Below are 25305 nucleotides of genomic sequence, written 5' to 3'. Positions count from 1 at the left end.
TGGACAAGGAGGGGGAACTTGGAAAGTCTTCCTGAAGATGAGATCTTGGCAACATAGGATTTGTAGTTGAAAAGAACGTTGGAGTTTCTCTAGTTCATTACCCTCATTTTACAGATGAGGGGACTGAAATCCAGAGAAAATTGTGACCTGGTTGATGTCACAAAGAAGGATTGTAATAGTGCACCTTACTTTGCCTAATGAGCTCAAGTTACCTAGCCTGACCAAACTGCATCCCGGAATACTGAAAGAATTTGAGAATAAAACTGTAGAGCAATATTTAGAAACAAGAAGGGAAAAGGAGAGACGCTGTAGAATTGGAAACAAATAATATCTTAATTTCAAAAAAGAGAAGAAGGTATACGTAGAACCTTCAAACAGCAGGCTAATGAGCTTGGTTTTGGGTCCTGGCAGAATATCTAGAATGCATTATTAAAAGAATTGCTCATTAGTGCTTAGAAAGGAAAAGGGCATTGAGATGAGGCAGGGTTTGTAAAAGAAGAAGCCATGGCAGACTGTCATGGCTATTCTCTTGAAGAGTTATTCTGTTGGTAGACCAGAAGAAAGCCACAGACCAATTATACCTGGCAAAGCATTTGACAGAGTTTCCTGTGATTTTTAAAAATTAATTATTTTTAAACTTAAATATGAAACAGGAAAAAACATTGTGGTGTGCACAATAAAACATAAGTGAGGGTTCAAAATATAAAGCAATAAGTTTCCATTTCTAGAAAACCTATATAATAAATATTACACACTGTGTCCAGAACTGTTCATCTTTTCTTTGCTTCCTTGTAAGTTTTCTTTTGTTCTCTACTTTATTATTTTTCCCCTTCCTCTTCCTATTCTCCAAAGGAGCAAAACTAACCACCTTCCTCAAAGAGCTTGCATTAAAAATAACCAAAACATTTATTTTTAATTTATGGAATAAAACAAGTATTTTCATAACATATTGCAATAAAAAGATGATTGCATAGGAAACTGCAAATCTACTTTGCACAATTGCTATTCCTTTCAAATATACAAACAAAATTAACATATAAATTTCTATTTTTTGTTCCCTCCTCTCACCTTCCTCTAGAGATAGCTACCATTGGAGCCAAATAGATGTGTGTGTGTGTGTGTGTGTGTGCACAGCAAACACACACACATACATAATTATCCTATACATACTTTTATTCATCAGTTTTTTCTCTGGATGCAGATATGTATCTTTTAGAGTTAATTTTGTCATTTATAATATTCAAAATAACTTATTCACTCAGTCTTTCTTGAAACGGTATTACTGTTACTTTATACAATATTCTCTTGATTCTGCTCATTTCACTTTTCATTATTCTAATAGAGAATACAACGTATACATAAATAAGTATAGGCAAAATACATACAAAATATATGGAAGATGACCTTTAAGTGTAAGGCACCAACGGCCTGGGAAAGTCTCCTGAAAAAAGTGGTATTTAAGCTGAGTTTTGAAGAAAGCCAGAGATTTTCAAAAGTACAGATGAGGAGGGAGAATGTTTCAGTTGGGAGGATGACCAGAGCAAAGGTGCAGGAGTAAATACCATCCATGAAAAATAATGATTAGGCTAAAGTTTAATAGATGGAATGGGAGTATGTGTGGAAAAGCCAGGTTATGAAGAGCTTTAAAAAACCAAGCAGAACACTTTGTATTTTGATTTAGGAGGCAATACTGGAATATGATAAGTAGGGAAATGACAGAGTCAGTTCTGGGCTTTAGAAAAATACTTTAGCAGCTGTGTGGAATGGGGAGAAATTTGAAGCAGGAAGACCAATTAGAAGGCTATTGCAACAGTCTGAGCAAGAGGTGACTTCATACTCAACAGATATACTCACATTACTGCTATTCAAAATATTCAGTAGCTTACCATTGACTACAGTCAAGTTTAGACTCCTCTTCCTGGTGCTCAGGACCCTCCTCAACCCAATGCTTCTACCTTTCCAAAGTCCCTCTATCTTTCCAGATTTATTTCTTCATTCTTCTTTTACATGCCCTTCAGATCTCTGTCAAAATGGGCAACTCTGTGCCTCAAGCATGTACTACATTCTTTCATGTCTGGGACTTTTTTGGGGACTGTTCTCTATTCTACTCCCCTCTTTAGCATTAAATTCCTATTTTCTAAAGTTCCAATCAAATCTCATTCCTTCTGTGCAACCTTCTCTTATTGTCAGATTGATGAAGACCTTTCCTCTTCATCCCCTCTGTCAAACTTTTTTTTTCAGCTTCTTAATCTACAAATACTGTTATTATTACTTTCGATTTTTATCATCCTCTACCAAATTTTAAGCTTCTTGAGGAAACATCTTACCTAAATTCTATATCTCCCCTGTACTTAACCCTGTGCTTTTCACACAGAAGGTGCTTAATAAAATGTTTGTTGGATTTGTCTAAGTTTTCTATGTGCAGTGGCTTCCAAAAAAAAAAAAATGACTACATCTTAGACTACATTAAGAAAAAGATAGAGATTATAGCAGTGGTGTCAAACTCAAATAGAAATTGGAGGACACTAACTTCTACATAAGGATCCCTACTGCCACATATTGACTTAGAAAACCACAAATTAACATTCTCTATGTTTTATTTTATTTTTGTTTATTTTGTTAAATAGTTCTCAATTACATTTTAATCTATTTGGACAGGGTGTACATTTGACATCTCTAATCTAAAACAAAGGAGGTGAGGGAAGTGACATTTTCCCTGTTCTGTAATCTGTTCAGATCATATTTGAATATTCTGTTCTGTTGTGGATGCCACATTCTAGTAAGGACAGTAATAAGTTGGAAGAAAGATATACAAAATGAAAATGTCATATGAGATTATAGTGAAGAAATGGGAGATGTTTAAACCTGAAGAAGAAAACACTTGAGGAGCAGGGCAGGGTGGGGCATCTAGCTATTTTCAAATACTTGAAGGATTCTCAATTGGAAGGGGGATTAGATTTCTTTTCTAAGGTTATGGCTATCAGAACTAGAAGGGATGGGTATACATTTCAGAAAGACAAGTTTCAACTTGATGGGAAGTAGAAATGTCTAAGTCAAATCAAGAAAATAATTAAGCTCTTGTAACGTGCTAGGTTCATGAACTATTTAGGGTACCAAATATTTAGCTGGGGTTACAAAGAAAGACAAAACTAAACAAGAACAAGAACTAGTATCTATTCTCAAGGAGTTCACATTCTAATGAGGAAGACAACACATAAGCAACTATGTATGGACAAACTGGAGAGAATCTCAGGGGAAAGGCACTAGCATTAAGGAAAAACAGAAAGGTTTTTTTTTTTTTTTTTTTGGATAAATGTCAGAATTTTAGCTGGAACCTGAAGGAAGCCAAGGAAGTTAGGAACCAGAGAGAAGAGGAAAAATTCAAAGCAGAGAGGATAGTCAGTGAAAATGCCAAGGACAGGGAGATGAAATGTCTTTTGTTAGGAACAGCAAAAGGTTATGAAATGGCCAGGTTATAGAGGACTTTAAAAGTTAATCAGTCTTTCTAGATCTGATTTTTCTTGTGCAGCAAGATAATTGTATTAATATGTATGCATATATTGGATTTAACATATATTTTAACATATTTAACATGTATTAGACTACCTGCCATCTAGGGGAGGGGGTAGGAGGAAGGAGGGGAAAATTTGGAAAAGAAGGTTTTGTAAAGGTCAATGTTGAAAAATGACCCATGCTATGTTTTGTAAATAAAAAGCTATAATAATAATATTTTAAAAGGTAATTAGGGGCTTATAGCTAAGCTGGAAGTGATAGTGAGACACTGAAAATTACTGAACAAGAGGGCAACATGCTAACACCTGTGCTCTGGGAAGATCAGTTTGACAGTTGAATGTAAAATAAACTGGAATAGAGAGAGACTTTGGGTAAGGCCCTAACAATTAGAGCTGCCACAAATTGGAATGGGTTGGCTTTGATGAAAATGGGTTCTTTATCACTGAAGATCTTCAAGGCCATGTGACCCCTCTCTAGGGATATTTTACAAGGGATTTCTAGTTCAGATATCTTCTGGATGGCCTCTATACTTCTCAAGCCCTCCCTAATTTGAGATTCTTTGATTCTATGAAGATTCATTAATATTCAATGATGTATTTATCATTTTCTTTTCATTTTGGTAAGCTGTTGTAGGTTAACTAATAGTAAGGCTTCCCTCTCCTTTTAAATATAATCAGAAAGCATTTTTTTTCTTAACCCTGCCTTGAGATTCTGTCCCTATATACTGTTCATCATGGGGGAAAATATTTGTGTAAACCTCTTCTTTTTGTCTCTAAAGGATAGAGTACCAGCCTTGAAATCAGGAGGATCAAATTTGATCTCAGACATTTGATACTTATTATTATATTACTCTGGGCAAGTTGCTTAATTCTAATTGCCTAGAAAAAAACTAAAATAAAATAAAAATGGGAGAATGGGGAGGATTAGACTGGATGACCATTAAAATCCCTTATATTTCTAATATTCAGTATTATAAGATTTCTTTCAATTGTAATTCTGCTTTATAACCTGTGGTCCATGGTTTGAAGGTGATTGAGAGTTCCTCTACATATAGATTTTTTGTGTAAATTCAAACTCAAAATGATCTCATCAGTTCATTTATTCAGCAAATATTATATTAAGTGCCTACTATATGCAGACATAAGTGAATTTGGGCAGTTAGGTGGCACAGTGGATAGAGTAGTGGACAGAGTCAGGAAAGCTCATCTTCTTGGGTTCAAATCTAACCTCAGACACTTACTAGCTGTGAGACCCTACACAAGTCACTTAACTCTGCCTCAGTTTCTTCATCTGTAAAATGAGCTGGAAAAGGAAACGGCAAACCATTCCAATATCTTTGCCAAGAAAATACCAGAATGAAGAATTGAACACAACTTAAACAACTGAACAACAATGTTAATTAAGTAATTTGACAAATTAAAAGAGGTACTGTTTTAATCACTGAGGATATATACAAAACAAAAATGAAATAATTCTTTTGGAATCTTAGAAGCTCTTTTTGTTTCCTCTATAAATGTAGAATAGATCACAGCTCACCAATGCTTGTCTATCTTGTGTGAGTCTTTGTCCGTGTCTTCCCTTTAGTTCATCATAGGGGTTCATCCAATGTGTGGGGAGTGACCTTAAGTTCTCTTCACATTATAAGCAGCATGGGGGAATTCCCATTAGGCATCTCTCACTTTTATTACAAGACAGGCCCACTGTCTTTTATAAGTTGTACAAATTTTTCATACATCTTTCCTCTTTTTTTCCATAATTCCTTGTTTGTAATGTGATGTGGACCACCCATGTCTACTTTGTGCCTTTTTTCTTGCAACCTGGGTGATTTTCAACTTTAGCTCTTTGGGTTTGACACCACTGTAGGTAGTCACTGTCCGTGGCTTGTGACATTGAGACAGAATTAATAGTACTTAGGAGTCAGGAAAACATGTATTGAAATCCTACCCTAAATCATTAGTTTCAGGAGATGGACAGAAATAAAGAGGAAATTAGAATAGGTCCTACCATCAAGGAGATTATATTCTATTGGGGAAGATATATACACATATATACATGTATATACATACATATATATATATATATATATATATATATATATATATATGTCTATATCAAATAAACACAACATACTTTGATGTGGGAAGAAGTGGTACTAGCATCTGGGAGATACAAGATGGCATTTGAGCTAATCTTCGAAGGAAATTAGGGATTCTAAGGAATAGAATTTAGGAGGGAGTGCCTTTCAGATCTGGAGACAGCCAGTGTCCAAGGGAGTGCCAGGCTTACAGTAGTTGCTTAATGAATAACTAGTGAATGAATAAATTGGTTCTGTGGATTAGAAAGTTAGAAAAAATCTCATTAATTAAATGAATCATTACTTCATATGGAACACTCCCTTCTACTACAGGAAACAAACTCATATTTTTTTTACATTTTATAAATATCTTTTTTTGTTTCAAATTCATTTTTCAATTTATCTTGCCCCTGTTCTGTGAACTTTCCCATACCAAGGACTTTTGAAAAAAACCAGTGATACAGAAATCATATTGGAGGATAAATGCAATGCTTCATACACAGTCACTTGTCCTTCCCACAAAAAGAAGAAAGAATTTTTACTTATCTCTTGGAACTATATTAGGTTATTATAATTATATAGTATTCAGTTCTGTAATATTGTTCTTTCTGTTTTATTTGTTGTAGCTATTGTATATATTGGTTCATTTTTTCTAGTTTATTTATTTTACGATGTATCAGTTCATATAAGACTCACCATGTTTCTCTAAATTCCTAATTCATTGTTTCTTGTGGCCCAATAATATATTATATTAATGTACCACAATTTGCTTAGCCACTTCCAATTAATGGACACCTACTTTGTTTCCATTTCTTTGCTTCCACAAAAACACACCATTATGCTCTGAAAATTAGCCTGCCTGAGAATGCCACATATGGAACACTCTTCCCACTTCCTTTTCTTGTATTTTATTTTCATAGATCTCCCATGTTGTTACTAAGGAAAACAGAAGCTTTATGCAATTTTTATTTAATTGATCTAAAGGGCAACAGTGTGGGGAAAAATATTCACTGGTCGAAGAGGCAGGAGCCCTGGGTTCTAGTCCCACTTTTTTGCCCCTTTATACCTGGGTGAATGTAGAATGTATCATTTTCTTTCTCGAGCCTCAGTTTTGTCACCTGTAAAATAAGCAGCTTAGATGGGATGACCTCTAAATTTCCTTCCAGGCACAGCAGGATTCCATGATTCTCTGGTTCATTTGTAATAGTCATGAGTTGCATAAAATAAGGGATTAAAACCTGTCATCCCTACTATGGAAAGAATTGGCTTCTGACCTAGTTTTGCTAAAACCCAGCTTTGAGTCGTGTTTCCAGTATTAATGATGAGTAATTTGGATCCCAGCTGATTTTTTTTTTTTTTTTTTTTTTTTTTTTTTTGCTTTACCCTGTTATTAAATAGAATGCTTTAGTAGACAGAAAGTTGGTATCAAAGGAAAGTATGGGGACTGGAGTTAAAAGAACCAGGGATCCTCTATTTAATACCTGTGTGCTCTTTGGGAAGTCACTTATAAAACTCTTCAGACCTCAGTTCCTCGTCTGTAAGATGAGAAAGGTTGGATTAAGGTAGCTTCTTGGGTTACTTCCAGGTCTAAATCAATGTTCCTGCTTCTGAGCTGGGTGAGGCAGGTCAAGTCACTTCTCTGTATCTCAAGCAATTCTCTAGAGCAGGGGCCAATTTGCAGTGATACGAATTTCCTCATGTGTATTTCCCTCAATCAATGAAATCACAGGTCTGATACAAAAAATAAATCCCTATTAAAGAGACATGAAATAGCTATATTCTGAAGATGTTAAGATTTAAGATGATAATCCCTTAATATTTCAATTTACATAGCTCTTTATAGTATACAGTATACTTGCACATATAATAACACCTTTCTTTTATTAAAGCAAAAAGCTAGTCATATTATCTGATTCATTCTCAGCAACTTATGAGTAAGCTAGGGAAGGCATTATTATCCCCATTTTACAGACTGAGGAGGCGAAATACCTCAAGGTCACACCAATCCAGTAATTCAGTTCAAATCAATCATCTTGCTATGTATATTTATCATGGGCAAGGCAGGGGTGCAGTTGCTAAGAATCCAGTCATAGAAAGTAATACGTACCACCTCTGTCCTAAGATAATTTATAATGTCACAGGGGATGATAGATCCCAAAATAGGTAGAAAAAAACAATGTGTGGAATATAAGCGAATATATTTGTGTCTGTTTCTGGATCAGTGATTCCAGTGCTGTAAGAACTCCCTTCCTTCATCAATGCACATCTGTGACTCTTCTATAACTCACAGTCCTCAAAACTGTGAGGGCACTGAAAGGGTAAGTGATTTGACCAAGATCACACAGCCAGTATGTGTTAGAGATAAAACTTGAATACAGGTCTTTCTGACTTTTAGACTGGCCCTCTGCTCACTAAACCATGATGCTGCAATTTGGATAAATGGAGAAGATCGTAGGAAAGCTAAAAAGAGGTAGAATTAGGTCTCAAATCCAGTTCTCCAATCTGTTTTTCCTACCATGTCATGCTGCCTCCCTAATCTAGCCTGGATGGAGTACCAAGTGGAAGTTTGGCTTTGAGATCAATGACAAGGGACCAGAAGGTCACCATCCAACTCTTCCTCCCCATGTTCTGAACCTGACGGCTTCAGTTTCAATATGTAGCAATTCTCCTAAAAGATCTATTCTACCTCTAGGGGTCTTTGAGTTCAACCTCTTTTGACAGAAGAGGAAACTGAGGCTCAGGGAGGCTTAAATGACTTGCCTAAAGATACATAACTACCCTGGTAGAACCCAGGCCTAAAGTCCAGGATAATGGCAATCCTTGTCCAACACTAGAGTTCACTTTGGAGTCATCATCAAACCAGCATCCAGAAGTAATAACATTTATGAATTGCTGTATAGTTCATAATATACTTGCTTAGCAATAGACCAATAAAGTAGATAAAGGTATCCATATGCCTATTTTTACATATAAGAAAATTAGGCTTCACAGAGTTTATTCAGAAGATCCTGGTTTTGATCTCTTGTTCTGCCATGTGCAAACAAATAATTTCACTTCTCCAGGTCTCAGTTTTGTCATCTGTCATATAAAGGATTGTATTAAATGATCATACTAGATTGTAGACTGTGTGAGAGCAGGGTCCATGTTGCCTAAGCTTTTTTTTTTTTTTTTTTTTTTTTTTTTTAAATTTTCTCCATTCAGTGACTACATACAGTGGACTTTTAATTAATGAATGTTGAATGAATCAATGAATCTTTAAATTCACTTCCAGCTCTAACACTATGTTCAGTGTCCTCCTATCTGACTTTGACATTCTGTGTTCTAATATCCAGGTTTCACTTTTTTTCTGTGCTCAGAGCTCATCCAGCTCAGTGATTTTATGATCCTGTAAGTCTGCATAAAAGAGTCAAGCATGGGTCAGATGGGAGTCCTTGAAGTTGCCATTGTCTCTTAGGTTGTCTCATTTGGGAAATTATTAAATGCTCTGAAGCCTGAGAGAGCTGGGCAGAAGAGCCAAACTTTCTGGTTAGTGGTTTGGGACATGATGTAGATTCAAAAATGTTTTCTTTGAAAACACTGCAAAGCCAAATACCCCAGGGAGACACAGATTAAAGCACTGATGGAGAGTTTCATCAGCACTTAATCAAAGACATTGATTATTTTGCCTCTTCGGGGCTCCACTGTAACCCTTGCATTGTTGTCTTTAATTGTGGGAACTTGTTCATTAGGGCTTCATTAAGGCCGGTCTCCATCTTCACATACTCATTTGTTCCTTCTGATCTTTGTTAAGTCATCCACATCCCTGTCTGAGTCCTCTGGCTCTCCTTTATCTTTTATTACCCAGATTTCCTCCTCCATATTCTTGGCTCTACATTCACAGGCATCCTCTGGCTCATCCAAAGATCAAACCAGGCTGCCTCCATCTCTGCTCATTCCCAAAGACCCAGAAAGGCTTTTTCTATGCACTCACAGTCATTGTTTGTATCAAGCAAGAAACTCCTTGGCCAGATACCATTTGTTTCAGCTCCACTTATTGCCTCTTAGAGTGGACTGCTGGTGGTGGTGACATCCGGTCCATAAGAAAAGTTAATGTAAGAAATAATGATTCTCAGAGGAGAAAGAATCCAAAGCTAGAAGAGGAGACAGATCTGGCTAAATGCTCAGGAAAGGGCCCTGCCTCTGGAGTCAGAAGACCTCATAGTGGAGCATGTGAGGGAGGCAGAGAATGTGGCCCATGAGTCATCAGAACTGAGCCATTTGAGCTTATAGAAGCTTAGGATGTTCGCATTCTGAGGGACCTTAGCCATGTTCTAAGCCAACCTCTTATCATTGATGAGGGTTAGGGAAAAGGAATGACTAAAAAGTTGCCCTAGCTCCAATAATACTTTAAATCTCATTTTCCCTGCAGCTCATCAGGCTTATTAATTGACAGTTGTAATGAGGAGCTCTGATAAACAACAATAGTTCACATTTCTGCAGAGCTGTGAGATATTTTCTTCATAACTTCATGAGGTTGGTGGTATGAATATTAGCATCCCCATTATACAGAGAAATAGTCTCAGGAAAATTAAGATCATTTCATAATCACACAACTAGTGAGATTTGCTCAGGCTGGGATTTACATTCAGATCTCTCTCCTTCAGGCCCATAATTCTGTCCATTGCACAGGACCAGTTTTCCAAGGTGGTGTTTCTATGCAGTCAACTTTATTACACCCTTTTTATATTATGCAAAGGTTTATTCAGGGAAAAAAATCCTACTTGGGCCATTGCAATTCACTAAGGCTAAACTTCAAGAAATTTAGGACAATTGGAAAGTGATGATATAAAGACATGGCATGAATTCATCAAGCCAGGTTAGGAGAGACTAAAGATACTTCCTTCATTGGCAAGATCAAGAACATCATGTAGATCTTACAAAGGGCATTGGTAGGACAATGGTTAGCATTAGGTCCCTTCCAAATTGTTGAGCTGGGTTTGATTTCTAGTCAATGAAAATTGAATTTGATGCAGGTATGTGGCATAATATATAATATATTGAGTGAACAAAGACCAGAGTTCATTTCCTATCTCATGCACTAAATAGCTGTGTGACTACGCTTAGTAGCTAGCCAAACTTTTACATTCTGTGTTTTCATCTATAAAATAAAGAGGTTGGGTGACTTCTAAGTCTTATCAAGAACAACATTTATGATTCAGTGATAACCTGCAAACGTTTATGATGAGCTCAGTTTAAGATAGATTGCCTAGATTTCAGCCAAGCTTTTGACACAAATGCTCTTCTTGTGGACAAGATGGAGGAAATATAGTGTGGGTTAAATAAGGGTACATTTTAGTGGATTTGGAACCATTGAATGGCTGAACTCAGAACTAACTAATGGTTTGATAACCATATGAAAGGTGGATACCAGAGGATACCCCTGGAATCTGGGGTTTGTGCTATTTAACATTTATATCAGATGGCAAGACTACATTGGCACAGTTGAGAGAGCTATAGCTGACATATTGGATGAACGACTTGGGATCCAAAAAAGTCTTGAGAATCTAGAATGCTGGGATGAATCTCATAAAATGAAACTTCATAGAGAAAAGTGTAAATTCCTATATTTGGATTTTAATATTTTTTAGAGTAGATACTGAAGAGACTTGATTAGACAACAGTTCTGGGAAAAAAATGAGGTTTTTTTTGTAGATTGCAAGCTCAATATGAGTCAAGAGTATGACATAAATATAATTGCAGGATACAGTAAGAGAGACATATTGGAGTTGGAGTTGGAGTGTTGTTGTCCTCTGTTCTGATCCACTCATATGTAGATCACAGAAGTAGAGGTCTAATGGGGTTCTTTCCAACTCCAAAATTCTACAATTCTATAAATATTGGGTGAAATTCTAGGTGACACATTTTAGGAAGGACATTGAAAAATTGGAAATGGTCCAGGAGAGGATAATGGGGAAGGTGAGGGCATTTGAGACCAGATAGGCTATGTCTCAATCCATTGCAATCCAGTGATACTGGATGCCCAGAATTCTCTCACTCTTCATCTCTGCTTCCTGACTTCTTTCAGGTTCCTGTTAAAATCACACCTTCTATTAAAAAAGCCTTTGCCTGTTGCCCTTAATTTCAGTGCCTTCCCTCTATTGATTGTCTCCAATTAATCTTAAATATCATTTGTCTGGAAATAGTTGTTTACATGTTGTCTCCCTCTTTACACTGTTGAGCTTCCTGAAAGCAAGGCCTATTTTTGTCCTTTTTTTAATGCCCAGTTCTTAGCACAGTGCCTGGCATGTAGTAGGAGCTTAATAAATACTAGTTGACTCATTGGCTTGACTCTAGAAACTAGACCTAATGCATCTTCTCTGGTCCTCTGCATTTGCTCTCTGAAAGGGTTAAGCGGTTCTAACTTGAAGATCTGCTGCTATTTCCTCTGAGATTATATTAGTCAGTCTCTATCCACACTTAATCTATTTTCTTTAAAGCACATTTTCATTGAGTTGTCTGGGTTTATAGACCCTGAACAAGTACAAATCCTTGATTTTAATTAGGAGAGTCTGTATTGGAAAAGGCAAGGACATTTCCATTTCATTCATGGTGTTATTGTTAATGATACTGAAAGAGTAAAAATGTACTTTTCATTCTCAGTCACTTCATCTGTAAAAGAGTAATAATTTATATTTCTATGCATTATGTTTTTCTTAAGGCAATCCCATGAGTTATGTACTGCAATTCAACAAACATTTATAAAACACCTATAATATGCCTGTCATACAAAGGCAAAAATCAAAGTCCTTGCCTTTTAGGAGTTTGCTTTCTAATACAAGAAATAATATGGGATAGAGCACAGGGCTTGGAGTCAGGAAGACTCATTTTCCTGAATTCAAATTCAGCCTCAGACATTAACTATCTGTGTGACCTGGGGAAATTCCTTAACCCTGTTTGTCTCAATTTCTTTATCTATGAAATGAGCTGGAAAAGGAACTGACAAACTGAAATGACTGACTAATAAGGGAAGATAACATATATGTATATGCATAAATATATGTGTACCAAACTGAAAATATACAAAATCATTGTACTGACTTCAACGTTGTATACTTGTATAGTCTACCAGCACCATGCCAGGAAACTGAATTACTTCTATCTGAATTATTTTAGGAAGATTCTAAATATCACCTGACAGGATAAGGTACTGGATATTGAGATCTTTCTCAAACTAAACTGCCAAGCATTCAAACTGCACTGCAGAGAGCACAATTTCAGTGTGTTGGCCATATTGTTCGAATGTCAAATGCATGATTGCTTAAAAGATAAAAAAGACAATGTGTCTATATACATGCATATATAATACTATGTAATATATTCCATCCCTCTCTCTATATATTTGCAAATGTATGTGAATATTCAGAATACATACAAAATGAATACAAGGTAGTTTAGGGAGGGAGGGCATTAACAGAGAGAGATATTATAGCTTTTTCATTAAATACTATACCTGGAACAAGACTGAATCTTGGAAGTAATTTGGAATTTATGAACTATGGAAGTATTATAAATGTAATCTGGAAGCCAATGAAATTTACTAAGTAAGGAGTAGTGACATGGTCAAGAGTGATGCTTTAGGAAAATCACTTTTAACAGGTGAGTGGAAGATGTAATCTCCAAAGTACAATGGGGAGATATTTGAGGCTCTCAGCTTTGTGCCATCTTCTCTGGCTGTCTTCCATGCCTGAAAAACTCTCCCTTCTCAGTTCTGCCTACTGATTTCCCTGGTTTCCTTTAAGCCCCAACTAAAATCCCATCTTTTACAGGGAGTGTTTTCTGATCTTAATTCTAGTGCCTTCCTTTTGTAGTTACTTCTTTATCTTATGTATAGCTTGCTTTGTGTATAGTTCTTTACCTGTTGTCTCCCTTTTTAAATTGTAAGCTTCTTGAGGGCAGAGTCTGTTTTTTGGTTCTCTTTGCATCCATCCTTAGCATTTTGCACAGTGCTTGACATACAGTAGGCACTAAATAAATATTTATATATTATTTAATTTATAGGAAAACCAATGGTAACATTATTGTAATAGTCAAGGTGAGAGTGCTAAAGAAGTGCAAAAGAATGGTGTTCAGATTAAAGAGAATTCAGAAGTTAGGAAGAAAAGAGGAAGTGGAGATAATTAGTGTAGGAAAGCTGAGAAGGGGAAGGGAGGTATCAATGATAATTGACAGGGATGGTTGGCTCAACTGAGGGTTTCTTAAGAATGGTGGAGACATAAGTATGTTTGTTGGCAAATGGTGGGGACTGAAGAGTTTGGAAGGAATAGGATCTAGGGTGCAAGTCTTGACAAGGAAGAGAACCACCTCCTCATCAGATAGGAGTACAAGAAGACATGGTAAAGTGAGACGTCTGACTTATGTGAGATGAGAAGGGGACTATTTAATTTTAATTTTATTTCTTTTTAAATAGCTTTTTATTTTTTCAAATGCATGCAAAGATAGTTTTCTGGGAATTCTTTTTTAAATGAAGTATGAGGCAAAGTTCTCAGTTGAGAGAGCAGGGTGAGGGGTACAAGAGCAAGCCCTAGGAATGATGAAAAGGTTTGGCATAGCCTCTATGATAAGTGGTGTAGAAAATTGATTAGTAAGATGTAGAAGGACTGATTGCATTGTTTCAGTGAGGTTGAGATAATATAGTATTTATGTGTAGTGGGTTCAGTATGGCTTCATGATTTTCTCCAGCACTGTGCAGTAGTATGTAAATAGGAGGAAGGAAAAAAAATTATTAAGCACCTACTGTGTGCCAAGTGCTCTGCTAAATGGGGACAATATTAACACTCTTGAGAGGTAGTTGTTATTATTATCCTCATTTTGCAGTTAAGGAAACTGAGACAGCGTTTAAGTGATTTGTTCAAGGTCACATACCGTAGTAAGTGTCTGAAGTAGGATTTGAACTCATGTTTTCCTAATTCAAAGCCCAACACTATTCATTATAATACCTAGTTGCCTATAAGCAAAGAAGGCAGGTGGTAGGTAGGAGTGATCCAGAATTGATGTTTGGCAAGGCATAATTAGCAATCAGACAAGGGAATCAACAAGCATTTATTAGTCAACTGCTAGGTGAAAGGCACTGTGTACTCTGGGGATATAAAAGCAAAACTGAGAATATCTCTGCCCTCATTATCCTTCAGGGAGTGGGGGAGAATTAAGCGAGGTAACGTATGTAAGACACTTTAATTACTGGCCCATTCCCAGGCTTTTCCCCTCTTAGTCTCTAGAGGATTTTTCTTATTTGGCATAATTGAAAAAGCTCTGAACTAGACTCGGGAGACCTGAATTTTAGATCTGACTCTAACTTGTTGTATGACTCTGTATGAATTATTTAACTAGTGGGCCTCAGTTTCCTCATCTGTAAACTGCTTGTGGTGACCAAACGATCTTTGGGATTCATTCTGGATCAAAAGTATTTAGTAGCACAATTCCATGTTTTGTTTAGGTCATGTCTATTTCTATCCAGTGAATGGATTAAAAGAGCTCCCAAATAAAGTGTATGCAGGAGGGCCCTCCCCCTATTCCCCACCCCTTTTCTTTGTAGCTTTGAAAGCTACTTCCACAGCTGGCTGTTTTTCAATTAAAACATTAGAAACCCTTAATTTACATAACAAAGGTTTCTGCCACTTGGAGCCTCCTGGGGTTGGTTATGACTGAGGTGACTATTATCAGCCTTTCCTGAGGACAGGAGTGTTAGAGCCCTCTGAGGTTATTTTGTGAATGTTTTCTTGGCTCCCACCCACCACAGGATGAAATGGTTTTCTTCTTAATGCTAGGTGGAGAAGATGTAGTCTGACCAAAAGCAGAATATAATTTTGCATCTTGAGAATAGCTCACCTTTATACAGGAATTTGGCTTTCCTCACATGCAAATTTTATTATTATTATTTTTTAGTGGTATTCCCATTTTAAACATGGTGAACCTGTTTTAAAATTACATCCTTGAAATCACATCTAGTAAGTAGCTTGGTTGGATGGGATTAAGGCTAAGGGCTCAGGGACGCTGAACATTCTCATGGGTTCAGACCAGTTGATTCCATGCCATCAATTCCCCACACCCTCCTTTTATATTCTTCTATTTCTGACACATTCAGTGTGTTAAGGGGCACATAGTCCTTTCCGTGTCACTTTACTCCTGTCACTAGTCTTTCTGTAGACCATTCTGAATACCCCCTAAGAATCTGGAGAAGGGAAGAGGATAATGAGCATGAGATTTTGATGTACTAGATCAGTTGCCATAAGCTCCTTCATTCTCTTCTCCACTTTCCTCCTTTAAGGTAGCAAGTTCTTCTCCTCATTCAAGGTTTTTAACCTAGGAGGACCACTTATCAAGACAGTGATTGAAGGGAATTCTTGCTCAGCTATGAGTTAGACCAGAAGGCCACTGAGCTTCTGACCCTAAGATACTGTGATTCTATAATACTCCACACTTCAAAATCTCCTACAGCGTCCCCTGTCCTCTCCTGCTTTATTAGATCTTAGAGGAAGAGGCAGGTCTTGATCCCATACTGTCCTGATGCTTGCCCCATCTCTCATTTCATAATAGTTATCTCTTCAATTCATAATAGTTATCATTTATATAGTGCTTTCAGGATTACATAGAACTTTTACCTCATTTCATCCTCATAATGATCCTGTGAAATAGGGACTGTTATCCCATTTTACAAATGAGGAAACTGATGATGAGAGAGATTTAAGGGACTAGCACAGAGTCACACATATAGTGTCAAAAGTAGGATTTGAATTCAGATTTTCTTGACTGCAAGTCCAGTGCTCTACTTGATCCCTTCAACATTGTTCCCATGCATAACTAAAGTCCCAGAAAGAATTGTCTGTACCTGTTGCTTCTACATCCTCACTCTCTCCCAACCCCTGAAATCTGACTTCCAATCTTAGCACTCTTCTGAACTATTTTCTAGATGTAAGGTTAGGAATTATCTTTTGACTGATTTCTTGGATGATCTTTTCTTGGTCCCAAACTCCTTAGTTTCTTCATCTTTTAACATAGTTGATTATCTCCTTCTAAATACTCCTTTCTTCCTTTGTCTGCTGTGATGCAGTTTTCTCCTCCGTGTCTGACTGATTCTTTTTTGTTTCCTTTGCTGAATCTTCATCCATCTTTCACACAATTAGCAAGGACATCCCCTGGGGTTCTGTTGTGGATTCTTTTCTCTTCAAAGAGATCTTGAGCAAATATACATCTCTTCTATTATTTCTATAAATGTTGAGGAGACAATGGTTTGATGGAGAAATTGAGGATTTTGAATACTAAGTCAACTTCTCTAAGCTGTCCCTTGTTTCTGCTCCCATCACCTTTCTTTACAAGATTTGTTTTTTTCTTCTGTAAAACAATCTTCAATAATCTGTGATCCTGTTCTTTCTTTCTTTTTTTTTTTTTAATAGCCTTTTATTTACAGGATATATGCATGGGTAACTTTACAGCATTAACAATTGCCAAACCTCTTGTTCCAATTTTTCACCTCTTACCCCTCCACCCCCTCCCCTAGATGGCAGGATGACCAGTAGATGTTAAATATATTAAAATATAAATTAGATACACAATAAGTATACATGACCAAAACGTTATTTTGCTGTACAAAAAGAATCAGACTCTGAAATATTGTACAATTAGCTTGTGAAGGAAATCAAAAATGCAGGTGTACATAAATATAGGGATTGGGAATTCAATGTAATGGTTTTTAGTCATCTCCCAGAGTTCTTTTTCTGGGCATAGCTGGTTCAGTTCATTACTGCTCCATTGGAAATGATTTGGTTGATCTCATTGCTGAGGATGGCCTGGTCCATCAGAACTGGTCATCATATAGTATTGTTGTTGAAGTTGTGATCCTGTTCTTCACCAGTTCTTTTCCTTTCTTGGGAAGAGGCATCTTTTTCTTCAATAAATCATTAATTAATAAAGACTTATAATTTTCTCCATATGAGAATTTTCTTCCTGGCTTAGATCAAACCCTTTCTCTAAAAGTCTTCAATACCCTGGGTCACCATTATATCCTAATTAGACACCAGAATGGGACTTTTGTAGATGGCATTAGATATCTACTCTTGCTAAAGGCTTATTGCTAGGGAATACTTCTTAAGTAAAACAAATCAATCATCTTTAAAAATAAACTATCTGAAGTGATTTTGTTCCTCAACTGTCTGCAGAGTTGATCCAAAGGAGATGGATCCTCATTAGCAAAACTTGAAATAAATGAATATTAGAAGGAAAAAAATGAGGAAAGATAACTTTGTTTGTCCTGGTAGAAGGTCAACCAATGACAATGGCTCTGAACTTATGGGTTTAGCATAGGTCACAGCTGGAAGAAACCTCAGTTCACAGAATGTTAGAATATATTCAGGTTATCTCATACATCTTGTTTGTACAATGTTGTCATGTTCTCTTCCCCATTAGAAAGTGGACTCCTTGAGAACAGAGTCCTTTTTAAAAATTTTTTTCTTTGTATCCCTAATGTTTAATACGGTGCCTGGTATATAATGGGAACTTAGTAAATGCTTATTAAATTGATTTGATTAGACCAGAATGTCACAATTAGAGGACACCCTATAACATAGAGTATTATAATTGTAAATGACCTTAAAACATATTGTGAAAATTTATAAACTGAGAATTAGAAGGTTATCTACTTCTTCCCCCTCATTTTAACAGAGTAGGAAATGGCAGACCCTGACCCTTTGGCCACTAATCTTTCTATTAAACTATTTATAATTTTTATTATAATTTATCTAACTCATTCATATACCCAATCCCAAGCAGGGGATTTTCTTGCAGGTATGAGTTGGGCAAATGGTCACTGAGGTCAAAGGTTGTAGGCAAGGCAAACGTTATATTGGCAAAATTTATTTCTGGGCCCCTCAAAAGTAATTTGTTTGGCTCCATTTTTTTCTAAGCTAAAAGAAGTTAATCATTGAAAGTAAGAATAATGCCCAGAGTACCAGATTGAGTTTCTCTTTCTACTGCCAAAGTGAATTATTCATCAGCACTAGGGAGGAACCCCTGAATGGCTCCATCAGAGGAGGTGTCTCTTTGTTAGGATGTCTAATAGTCAAGGCATTTGAATCGCTAATAGCATTTTATCCCTAGTGTAGACCTGGCCTGGTTAATTTTCGGGCTCACTTTCAGAAAGTGGTTTCTGGTCAAACATAGCCAAAAACAACAGTGTGAGTCATATCCTCTTAGGCGGCAGAGGGGCCGCTCCCCATATCTTCCTCTTAGGGTGTCAGAAATTCAGGGGATTGAACCCTGTACCTATTTTTTCTCCCTCTATTTACTGGAAGGATCTGTCACTTGGTTTAAAAAAAAAAAAAAAAAAAGGGCTCCCTTTGGAGTCTTTCAAAATAAGCTATCTCAAGTGAATCGGTGAGCTAGTCAGATTGGCTCACTGCTGTTGCTAGGGAAAGTTTCTTATATATACTCTCAGAGGCACTAGGCAAAGGGAATGAGGAGACTTTTTTTTTTTTTTTTTTTTGCCAGATGCAGATTCTGAATTGCTGAATTGGCAATTAAAGCTTTCATCACTGGGATGATGCTCTTGTAGGTAATTGTCAGGGCTCTTCCTAGAGGTGTCGGATGGAACACAGAGATTGCAAGTCTAACCATCTCCTCATCTTTTTGCCCTCTGAGTTTAAGAGTCCTGTGATATCACAGTCTCTACCAGGCTCTGCCTTTGGGGACAGTGTTCTTTCATATTCTTAAGCCTTTTTAAAGATCTTTGCCAGCTCTTCATTCCAGGCGTCTGTGATTAGGCCAAGATTCCAGATGTGTTCCCAGAAGGGTATAATGGTGAACCTTCAAATGAAGGGATTGAGAATCAATGATAAGGGATGAGAAAATTAAAATAATGAAATCTAGAATTGTCATAAAAATTGCTAATGGTAGAAAGAAGGAAAATATAGCTCAGTCTCTTAAATGCCTATGAAATGTGCATTTAAATGACTTAGAGGTGTACTTTTTTTTAAGTTCCAGTTCCCCTGGTTCAAAAACCAGATTTTTGTTAAGTTTTACATAGGATGTAATTCTTTCTTCAAAAAGCTGAGATCTTCCTTTTAAAATAGACTAATTAGTAAAACAAAAGAATAGATTTTTTAAAAATATAATAATGTTTATATCATTCTAGGAAGGAGAGAAAATAGAAATTTAATGAAACTTGAAAGTTACAACCAGAAGTAAGCTGGAACCACTGAGGTTTGTCCCAGGGAGGAGAATTTAAAGGGCATGAAATTTAGAGGGCAAAAATTTTACCTTATTCTATGTCAGTTAAGGTGAAGAATCAAATGAAGGAAGTAGTTAGACTAAAAATAGGGAAGAGAAGATTTGGGTCGAGGCAGTAGTCTCTGTTCTTTCCTTCTCTGTCCCATAAAATCAGCTCACCTTGTCCTGTCCTTTTCTCAGTGTTCCCAAAACAACGATCCAGCTGCTACGTTCCCATCTTAACTGTGTGGAAACGAATCTTATTAAAACTTCTGTGGTAGAACTGAAAGAATATAGGCCCCCAAATTCTCTGAATTAGACTCGATGAGAATCTACCCTCTAGTCTACTAGAGTAACTAATTCTCTTTTCCATTTGACTGAATTTGTTGTAAGTATATCTTGTGTCATGTTTGCATCGTGTATTACAAAATTGATTTGAGGGCCCATTTCCTGCAGCTTCCCCCTTGTGGTTTGCATAGCAATGGTTGCCTTAGGAAGCAGTCACCCCAGGTAATGAAATTGCTGGTTGTGGTTCCTCAGTTCTTGCTGTTGTAGAGTTGAAGGGGGGAAAAAAGAATTGAAGAGTGCATGTAGGTATGGTGGAAAGAGTAAGTCCTGAGATCAGGATTTGTATCCTTGTATCTAACATTTACTAACTGCATATCTAACTTCTCCTGGTCTTAGTCTTCTCATCTGTAAAGGGATAATTCTATTCATACTATTATTTCAAAGGTTGTTTTGAGGAAATAAAGCACAGTGTAACTTTAAGGTATGGTATTTTTGCTTAAATTATTATTATTAATTGGGAGAATGTCTTCCTTTGTCATAATGGGTATTAACCTTTGCTCAGAAATAATTGAAAATCCTGAGGGCAAGAATGGTATTTTTCCTATTCTCATTTGATTCACAGAACTCAGCACAATAAATTCTTTAGTAAATATTTGTTAGACGAATGAATAAATGATTCACTTAGACAGGATACAGCAGCAATTTTTATAGAATATAAGACTCTGAAGGATGCCTAAGTTGTACCTTATAAATCTTTTCAATGCCCAAGCATTAAAAAAAAACAACAAACCTTAATTTTGTTCAGTAAGTTTTAATCAGCAATGAAAGGAACTGCTAGATGATTAAGTCTGCAAAGAGCAGAACTACAAAGTCCTTAGCAAATGGGAAAAACATTTTTGAGTGAATTTAAACTCAAATTCTCACGCAATCAAGAACAGTCACAGACTGAATGGAAATAGGGAAATGGCAAATATGATTTCCTGTGAAATAATCCCACGTAATTATAGCTCAGAGAAGATTTACCATTCCATAATGGAAAGAGAATTGTTCTGACAGTCAGGAGACCTGAGTTCTAGTTCCGAGTCTCCTAGCAAAGTTTCTGTGTGAGATTAAGGAAGTTGTTTTACTTTCTCCCCTCTCCCCTCCTCCTCCCCGCCCTGCTCATCATAAATCTTACTGCTTCATTTGGCATATATCTAAGGTACATTATAAAATTAGCAGAAATCAAAACTTATTTTTTAGAAAAATATACACAAACCCCTCCCTTTTATAAGCACTCCAGTTTGCTTTACTTCTATGGGCCCAAATTTCTTCTGCATAAAAGAGATGAGTTGGACAGTATGAGCTCTAACAATTTTGGCTCTACCACATACCCTGTATAACAGGGTATGTGCCCTTTTGGGCAAGTCATTTAATTTCTTTGATCCTCAGCTTCCTCCTCTGTAAAATTGAGGAATTGGACTAAATGTTCTCTAAGACCCCTTCTTACTCTAAATATACAATCTCGTGATCTTATTAATATTTTCTACGATGACCCAACATTAGGGAAAACATTGGATTCTTAGTCTAAATATAATTTTATTTGTGTCATGAACCACATGGAGTTATTAGGAAGGAAGCATTTTGTAAAGCATAAAGCTTTCTATAAACATGAGCTATTCTCATTGCCTTCGTAGAATGAATGAGTGCAACTTTTTTCTAAGTAAACCCTAAAATACTCTTTAAAGATGCCGCATCATTTAAGACGCTAGTTAAAAGGATGGATGTCAACCACAAGGCTGAAACATTTTAGAGCAATTTGTCAGGCATTCACTTATGCTTAGTGAAGCTGGTTACCTTTGTCAATCAGCCTGTAGAAACAGACTAGCATCAACACAGTGTAAGCAAAAGTAATTTCAGGGACAAAATACTGACATAAAAGAGGAAGAGTATTAAACCAAAGTCACACTAAAGAAATAAATGGAGGAAAATAACAGTCTAATAATTTGAATATGTGAATGGATTAAACAAGTCAGTAAAAGTAGAATGACAGAATGGATAGCAAAGTAGAACTCCAAAAACTATTTTGTATGAGACATATCTAAAATGTAAAAATGCATATGGAATAAAAATTACTATAGGAATCCAAAAAATTTACTGATGAATCCAGAAAAATAGGAATTATAATCATTCTATTAGATAAAACCAAAGCAAAAACAAATCATAGTGTAATAAAGATAAGGAAGAAGACTACACCATGTTTATTTATTTCTTTATTATAGCATTTTATATACAAAGCATATGCATGGGTAATTTTTCAACAGTGACCCTTGCAAAAACTTCTGTTTGTTTCAACTTTTCCCCACTTTCTCTCTACCACCTTCCCTAGATGGCAGGTAGTCCCTTCATGTTAAATATGTTAAAGTATATGTTAAATACAATATATGTATGCATATTTATAGTTATCTTGTTGCACAAGAAAGATTGGATTTAGAAAGAGGATAGAAATAACCTGAGAAGAAAAAACAAAAATGCAAGCAAACAATAACAGAAAGACTTGAAATGTTATATTGTAGTCCATACTCATTTCCTAGTGTTCTTTCTCTGGGTATAGCTGGTTCTGTTTATTACAGATCAACTGGAACTGATTTGGATCCTCTCATTGTTGAAGAGATCCACGTCTATCAAAACTGATCATCATATAGTATTGTTCTTTAAAAAAAACATAGAAAATGAACCAGTATAAATGCTAAGTGCACCAACTGGTATCACATAACTTCATGAAGGAAAAGTTAACTGAATTGTAAAAAAAATGATAGTTAAAAACTACAATTGTAAGAAACTTGAATGTTTCTCAGAGCTGGATAAACTTTAGAGGAAAATAACCAAAAAGGAAAATACAGAACTGAATTGCTAAAAAATTTAGACCCACAAAACTTATAGTATTTCTTGAATGGGAATGTGAAAGAATATACCTATTTCTCAGTACCATATGATACCATTAAAGAAAAGATCATGTGTTAGGAACCAGAAATTCTAAATAAATGTAAAAAAAAAAAAAAAAAAGGAATACTAAGCACATCCTTTACAGATTATATTGAGACAGAAGAGAAATTAATACAGAAAACACAAGCAAAAATTATAGAACTAAATGGGGAGTAATAAATGATATCAGTAAATAACATCTTGAATCATTGGATCAAAGAATAATAAAGAATTAATTACTATGTTTGCCTGAAATACAGAATGTAGGAGCACAAAGTATTAAAACAAATCTGGAAAAGTAAATGAAAGCTAGATATAGTACCAGGCTAAGGAGTTTGTATTTTATTCTGTCAGCAGTGTAAAGCCATTGAATATATTCAAGTAAAGAACTCCTTTTTGACATTTTTTGTTATATGACACCAACTTGATTGAAATCAAGAAATCTAAGCTTAAGAAAACACTTTACTAAACTTTTAAGTCATAATAATATTTTTTGATTTAAATTTATTTTTTTATTATAGCTTTTTATTTATAAAACATATGCATGGATAATTTTTCAACACTGACCTTTGCAAAACCTTGTGTTCCAACTTTTCCCTTCCTCCCCCCGCCCCCTCCCCTAGATGGCAGGTAGTCCAATACATGTTAAATATGTTAAAGTATATGTTAAATCCTATATATATATATATATATATATAGTTATATCCATATATCTAAAAGTTTTTTAAGGTGGTAACTGTGACAACTGGATACCAGAAGTTAAAAAAAATGATTCAACATTAGGAAACAGTTAATATAAACCATTCTTAATCAATAAAGATTCGAGCAAAGTAGATAGGAGAATATATCCTTTTATTCCTCCTTTGAAACAGTGATCTGCTGATTTGAAGGACATAAAAAATGAGATTAAATTTTTTTTAGAGTTTTAATGCCTTTTATATACCATAATGTCTTAGATGTGTCTTGTCTCCCTTTTCTTTTGTAACAGAAAAATAGTAAGCAAATCCAACTTATACTATAACTATGTTTGAAGGTTTAGGTAACTCTCCATAACTATAGTCCTCAACCTTTCCAAGGAATCAATTAACTAACAAGTATTTTATTAAGCATCAACTGTGTGCCAGGAAAGAAGGGAGATGTATATCTTTATCTTTTTTTCTGGGCCTTATATTTTTTCTTGGTCATTTTAACTACATAATATCTGTCTTTATTTTATTGTTCTTATTTACATTATTGTAGTTATTGTGCACATGCTTTTTTAATGCTACTTACTTTACTCAAAGTCAGTTCATACAAGTCTTCCCATGTTTCTCTGAATTCCTCATAACCATCATTTCTTGTGACACAATTATATCTGTTCCCCAAACCCTAGACACCTATGTTGATTCATGGCAATAAGACTATTTAAAAAAATAGGCAGTTAGGGTAGTGCAAGTGGGTAGAATGCCAGCCCTGGAGTCAGACCTGAGTTCAAATCTGGTCTCAGACACTTATTCCCAATTACCTCCAAAAAAGGGAAAGAAAGCAAGAAAAAAAATGGCAGTGAGGGTAGCTACTTATCCATTTGGATTTGATCAAGTTGGGAATTAAAACTTTAAAAAGTTTATCTCTTGGATGCTTTGTTTTTGTTTTTCTTTCTTCTACTTAAAGTTGCTGTGAATATTTAATCAGAAAAAAGCAGCTGTTTTTGTTATATGGAACAGTAAACCATTCACTCAAAGAAAGGGTTTTAATGAAAATAGGTTCCATGACTATAGTTTAGAAAAGATTTTGCTCACAATAGCTATGGGAGGTCAATGGTACAAATTTTATTTATTATTCCTGTTTTATGGATGAAGAAACTGAGGTTCAGATAAGTGAAATGAAATGACTTAACAGTTTTGATTTGGTTGATAAATAATAGCATGGCTGAGCATGTCACTCCTTGGCTTAAATAAATTTGTCACTCCCCATTGCCTACAGAATAAAAGGAAAATTCCATAGCCTGGTACAGGGCAGCTATGAGGTACAGTGAACAGAGTCCTGGACTTGGAATCAGGAAGACTCATCTTCATGAGTTCAAATATAGCCTCAGAAACTTATTTGGTCTGTGACCCTGGGCAAGTTACTTAGTCCTGTTTGCCTTAGTAAAATCTGTAAAAATGAGCTAGAGAAGAAAATGGCAGACCACTCTATTACCTCTGCCAGGAAAACTTCAAATAGGATTATAAAACATTGATTGAATGACATGA

The sequence above is a fragment of the Sarcophilus harrisii genome, chromosome 1 (assembly GCF_902635505.1).
Source record: "Sarcophilus harrisii chromosome 1, mSarHar1.11, whole genome shotgun sequence".
NCBI lineage: Eukaryota > Metazoa > Chordata > Mammalia > Dasyuromorphia > Dasyuridae > Sarcophilus > Sarcophilus harrisii.
The sequence above is the reverse complement of the archived record's forward strand: the minus strand, read 5'-3'. Positions refer to the sequence as shown.